This window comes from Lynx rufus, unplaced genomic scaffold (assembly GCF_022079265.1).
Source record: "Lynx rufus isolate CCGP_SWC_20201006 ecotype Redwood Valley unplaced genomic scaffold, mLynRuf1.p SCAF_5, whole genome shotgun sequence".
NCBI lineage: Eukaryota > Metazoa > Chordata > Mammalia > Carnivora > Felidae > Lynx > Lynx rufus.
The window spans coordinates 108,334,305-108,340,242 of NW_025814867.1; the positions used below are offsets into that span (position 1 = coordinate 108,334,305).

The following is a 5,938-nucleotide window of genomic DNA, read 5'->3' on the forward strand; positions in this document are numbered from 1 at the left end:
GTTTATTTTGCACCTCATTTGCATCATTTTTTAATTTGTCATGACTATTTTATAGTTCCTTGATCTCTGCGGCAATAGATTCTCTGCTGTCTTCTACGCTTTTTTCAAAACCAGCAATTAATCTTATGACTATTGTTCTAAATTCTTGATCAGATATATTGTTTATATCTGTTTGGAGCGATTCTAGAGCTGTCACTTCTTTCTGGAATTTCTTTTAATAATTCTTCTGTTTCATCATTTTGGCTAGTTTTCTGTCCCTTATGTGTTTTAAGAGCTTGTTATGTGCCTTGCACCTGCAAGCACTACTATATTAAAGAGGGGTCATACACTGTCCATGGCCTGGCCCTTCAGGAGGTGTATTTTGGAGTGTGTTACATGCTCTCTGTTGTTGTGACTCTGGTTGCTTTATCTCCCTACTCTTAATGAGGTTTTGGACCCTCCACCAGGTGTGCTTTGATTTGTTCATTGAAACAGCTCTGGAAAACAAAAATTAAAACAAGAAAAAAAAAACAATGAGAGGGAAGTGGTGGTGGTGGTGGAAGAGGACTTATCTCATACAAAGAGAGAAATGACAGTGGTGGAGAAAAAGGAAAGAAAAGAAAATTGACCAGACAGAGAATCTATATGGCTTAATCCAGAGAGAGAGAAGAAAATAAAGGAGATGTAAAACAGGTATAAAGAGAATAGATTAAATATGTCTGCTTAAACAAGCCAACAACCAGAATAACCAGACTAGAGAAGGGAAGAAACAAGTAGGAGAAAAGGAAGAATATATATATAAAGAATTGTTGAAGAATTACATCAGAAAATGAAAACCACTGGGTGCCTTGGAATGGGTGGCAGTGCTGGTCTGGAGGAGGGGCTGTCTGGTTGGTCAGGGTCACTCTCCATAGATAGGCAGTTACCAGGCATGGAGGGGCGTGGTTTTATGTAGGCAAGTCCCGTCTCCACTGTGGGCCCACTGTCCTTTCACTGAGGCCCCACCTTGTTGGCGATGGGGAGAAAAATGGTGACATCCCAAGTCTCTCCTCCCCAGACAGGGTGTCCCAAACCATTCTCTTCAGACAGTCCTCATAGTGCTGCGTGGGTGCAAGTGGGCCGTTTTTTGTTTGTCTGTTTGTTTTCCCACTCCACAGTGTCCTGCGACGCCCCGGGGCTTGTCTGGGATTCAAACCCAGATATCCTAAAGGGTCCTGCTCCATGTGCCCTGATTCCAGGGAAGTGCCACTCTGCTCCACTGAAGGTTCTCCTTACAGTGCCATGCAGGCAGGAAGGAGGCAGTTTGTCCCACTCTGCTGACTCCCTCGCCTCCCTGGGGCTTGGCTGGGATTTAAACCCCACTGTCTTAAAGGGTCCTGCTCTGTGCGCCCTGGTTCCAGGGAAGTGCTGCTGTGCTCCACCAGTAAATGGCCTCTGGCTGGTGGGTGCAGGGTGGGTCCTTTGTCCTTTGAATAGCTATGTACCTTCTTTCCACAGCACTCAAGGGAGGGGATTGCTTTCTCCCACTGTGGACTGCTCCTCTGAACTAGTTGCCCCTCTGAAGCATGGGGCTGGTGCCCCTCCTCCCCAGGTGCAAGAACAGGGCAGCCGACCCCAGTCTGGAGAAAGCCCCATGGTTAGTAATTGCATCTTTCTCTGTTTTTGTTTTTGTTTTTGTTTTTTTAATGATCCCTGGTTCATGTTTTTCTCTTGTCCAAATATAGTCATACACTTCCTCAGCCTCTCTCTCTTCCCTTTGCCTCTCCGCAAAAGGGGATCCCTTCCCTCCATACCTACGCTGACCATTTTATCTCTCCCAGTTTGCAATCACACACCTATGGCCTGCCAGGTTGTCCCCGTGGACCTCTGGAGATGTCTCTGTCATTCTGCAACCTGGACTCCTGGAATTCAAAGTCCTCTAGCCTCTAGACTGCTGTGTTTGAGGGATGAGGGAACTTCAAGTCCCCCTACTTCTCAGCCATGTTAGATCTCCTCTCTCTGATGTTTCTGTTGTAATTGTTTTCAGGTGCCATAAACTACACCCAAATAATGCTGCAAACTTAATCACTAAAATTTCTGTGTGTCTGACTGCTCCACTGACTGGCTGTTCTCCTATTTCTCTCCCTGACCTCAGGCCTCTCTATTCCCTGAGACACAATAATATCAAAGTTAGGCCAAATGACCTCTAAGTGTTCAACTAAAAGGAAGGAGTTGTACATCTCTCACTTTAAATTAAAAGTTAGAATTAATTAATCTTAGTAAGGAGGCATGTTAAAAGCTGAGATCAGCCAAAATGTAGGTGTCTTATAGCAAACAGCCAAGTTGGAAAAGCAAAGGAAAAGTTATTGAAGGAAATCAGAAGTGTTACTTCAGTGAACAAATGAATGACAAGAAAGCAAAACAACCTTATTGCTGATATGGAGAAAATTTGAGTGGTCTGGATAAAGGATTGAATCAGCCACAACATCCCCTTAAGCCGAAGCCTAATCCAGAGCAAGGCCCTAACACTCTTCAACTCTATGAAGTCTGAGAGAGGTGAAAAAGCTACAGAAGAAAAGTTTGAAAGTAGCAGAGGTTGGTCAGAAAAGAGAGCCTTATATGGGAAAAAAAAATGTCATCTAGGAATTTCAGAGCTGGAGAGCAGAAGTCAGTGCCTGGCTTCAAAGATACTCTTATGAAGGGCTAATACAGCTGGTGACTTTAAGTTGAAGCCAATGCTCATTTATCATTCTGAAAACTCTAGGGCCTAAGAATTATGCTAAAGCTACTATGACTGTGTTCTAGAAATGGAAAAACAAAGCCTGGATGACAACACATCCCTTTACAACATGATTTACTGAATATTTTAAGCCCATTGTTGGAACCTACTGCTAAAAACAAAAATAATCTATTTCAAAATATTTCTACTCAATGACAATGTACCTGGTTACCCAAGAGCTCTGATGGATATGCACAATGACATGTATGTATTGATATGTATTGTTTTCATGCCTAACACAACATTCAATCTGTAGCTCATGGATCAAGGAGTAACTTTCAAGTCTTATTATTTAAGAAAGACATTTTGTAAGGCCGTGGCTTCAATAGATAGTGATTCCTCTGATAGATCTGGGCAAAATAAATTGAAAATATTTTGGAAAGGATCTACCATTCTAGATGCCTTTAAAAGCACTTGTGATTCATGGAAAGAGGCCAAATATCCACATTAACAGGAGTCTGGAGGAAGGTGATTCTAATCCTCATGGAAGACTCTGAGGGGCTCAAGACTTCCATGGAGGAAATAACTCCACTGTGGTAGAAATAGCAAAAAAACTAGAATTCGAATTGGAGCCTGAAGATTGTGACTGAATTGCTATAATCTCATGATAAAATTTTCATGTATGAGAAGTTACTTCTTATGGATAAACAAAGGAAATGGTTTCTTGAGATGGAAAGTATTCTTGGTAAAGATACTGTGAATATTGTTGAAATGATAACAAAAGATTTCTAAATCTTATTAGTTGATAAAGGAGTGGCAGGGTTTGAGACGATTGACTCCAATTTTGTAAGAAGTTCTACTGTGGGTAAAATGGTATCAACAGCATGTCCTGCTACAGAGAAACTATCTGTGAAGAGAAAAGCTAGAGTCCACTCCCACGATCTGCCATGTTGGGTTCTATAGGTTGTGTGGCCTCTACCTTGGCCTCCAGGGCCCTGTGGGGACTTGGCCCCTCCGCACTGCTATGCCAAGCCTAGGTCTTATTGCAGGCCACCCTGGCAGCACTCCAGCTTGCCAGAGACTATGCTGCCTAAACATCTCCTTCCCTGAGGGCAGGAACTGCCACTGGGGATATGCTGATGGTCATCAGTGCAGTGGTAGGTTTTCACTTTGATGAGAGACTACCACCCATCCTAAATGTACTGGAAGTGAAAGGCAGAGAGACAGGGTTGGTTTTGGAGGTGGTTCAGCATTTGGGTGAGAGCACTGTAAGGACTATTGCCATGGAGGGTACAGAAGGCTTAGTTAGAGGCCAGAAAGTCCTGTATTGTGGTGCACCAGTCAAAATTCCTGTTGGTTTTGAGACCTTGGGCAGAATCATGAATGTCATTGGAGAAACCATTGATGAGGGAGGCCCCATCAAGTTTGCACCTATTCATGCCAAGACTCCTGAGTTCATGGAGATGAGTTTTGAACAGGAAATTCTGGTTACTGCTATCAGGGTTGTGGATCTGCTGGATCCCTATGCCAAAGGAGGAAAAACGGGGTTCTTTATTGGTGCTGGAGTTTGCCAGACAGTACTGATCATGGAGTTAATCGACAATGTCATCAAAGCCCATGGTGGTTACTCTGTGTTTGTCACAAATACTCTGGTATTTGTGAGAGGACCTATGAAGGCAATGACAAACTATGAGTGATTGAGTCTGGTGTTATCACCTTAAAAGATGCTACCCCCAAGGTAGCGCTGGGGTATGGTCAAATGAATAAACCACCTAGTGCTCATTACAAGGTAACTCTGGATGGACTGACTGTTGTTGAATACTCAGAGACCAAGAGGGTCAAGATGTACTGCTATTTATAGGTAACATCTTTCACTTCACCCAGGCTGGGTCTGAGGTGTCTGCTTTATTGGGCAGAATTCCTCCTGCTGTGGGCTGTCAGCCTACCCTGGCTACTGATATGGGTACCATGGAGGAAAGAATCACCACCACCAAGAAGGGATCTATTACCTCTGTACCTGCTGATGATTTTACTGACCCTTCCCCCTGCCCATTTGGATGCTGCCACTGTATTGTCCCATGCTATTGTTGAGTTGGGTGTCTATCCAGCTGTGGATCCTTTGGATTCCACCTCTGGAATCCTGGATCCCAACATTGTTGGAAATGAGTATTATGATGTTGCCTATGGGGTACCAAAGATCTTATAGGACTAAAAATCCCTCTAGGACATCATTGCCACCCTGGGTATGGATGAACTTTCTGAGGAAGACAAGTTGACTGTATCCCATGCACAGAAAAATATAGCCTTTTTTGTGTCAGCCATTCCAGATTGCTAAGGTTTTCATAGATCACATGGGGAAGGTGATACCTATGAAGGAGAGTATGAAGGAGACCATCAAAGGATTCTAACAGATTTTAGCAGGTGAATATGACCATCTCCCAGAACAACCCTTCTATATGGTAGGTCACGTTGAAGAAACTATGGAAAAATCTGTTAAGCTAGCTGAAGAGCATTCATGAGGGGATCTTTTTGGCAAACTAAGCACTCGTTTTTGATGCTGTCCCTCTCCTTGTCCCTAATCCAAAAATCTCAGTTTATACTAGAGACCACATGAGAGCCTTTCCTCAAGACATTGTATTATGTCTGAAGAGTATTTAAGGTTTCTAATAAAATGTACACCCTTCAAAAAAAGGGAGTTAATTCATGCTGCAAACTTTACTGTTGTCTTATTTTCAGAAATCGCCACAGCCACCGTAGCCAACATCAAGGCAAGATACTTCACCAGAAAAAAGATTGTGACTCACTAAAAGCTCAGATGATATACATATATATGTATGTGTATATGTATATATATTTTTATTTTTTTGTTTATTTTTAAAAAACTTTTTAAATTTTTATTTATTTTTGAGAGAGACAGAGTGCGAGTGGGGGAAGGGTAGAGAGAGAGGGAGACACAGAATCTGAAGCAGGCTCCAGGCTCTGAGCTGTCAGCACAGAGCCCGACATAGGGCTCGAACCCACGAACCGTGAGATCATGACCTGAGCCGAAGTCGGTCGCTCAACCGACGGAGCCACCCAGGCACCCCTGTATATATCTTTTTAGACATAGTAGTATTGTACACTTAATAGACTACAGCATAGTGTAAACATAACTTTTATATGCATTGAGGAACCAAAAATAATATGATTTGCTTTATTGTGGTATTTACTTTATTGTGATCTTCACTTTATTATAATCATCTGTAACCAAACCTGCAATAT

The 5,938-nt window shown here is 42.7% G+C and overlaps 1 pseudogene; it reads left to right on the forward strand.

The window, feature by feature from the left end:
* Positions 1-3,624: 3,624 nt before the first annotated feature.
* LOC124525908 (ATP synthase subunit beta, mitochondrial-like) lies at positions 3,625-5,196 on the forward strand (annotated as a pseudogene).
* Positions 5,197-5,938: the final 742 nt, after the last annotated feature.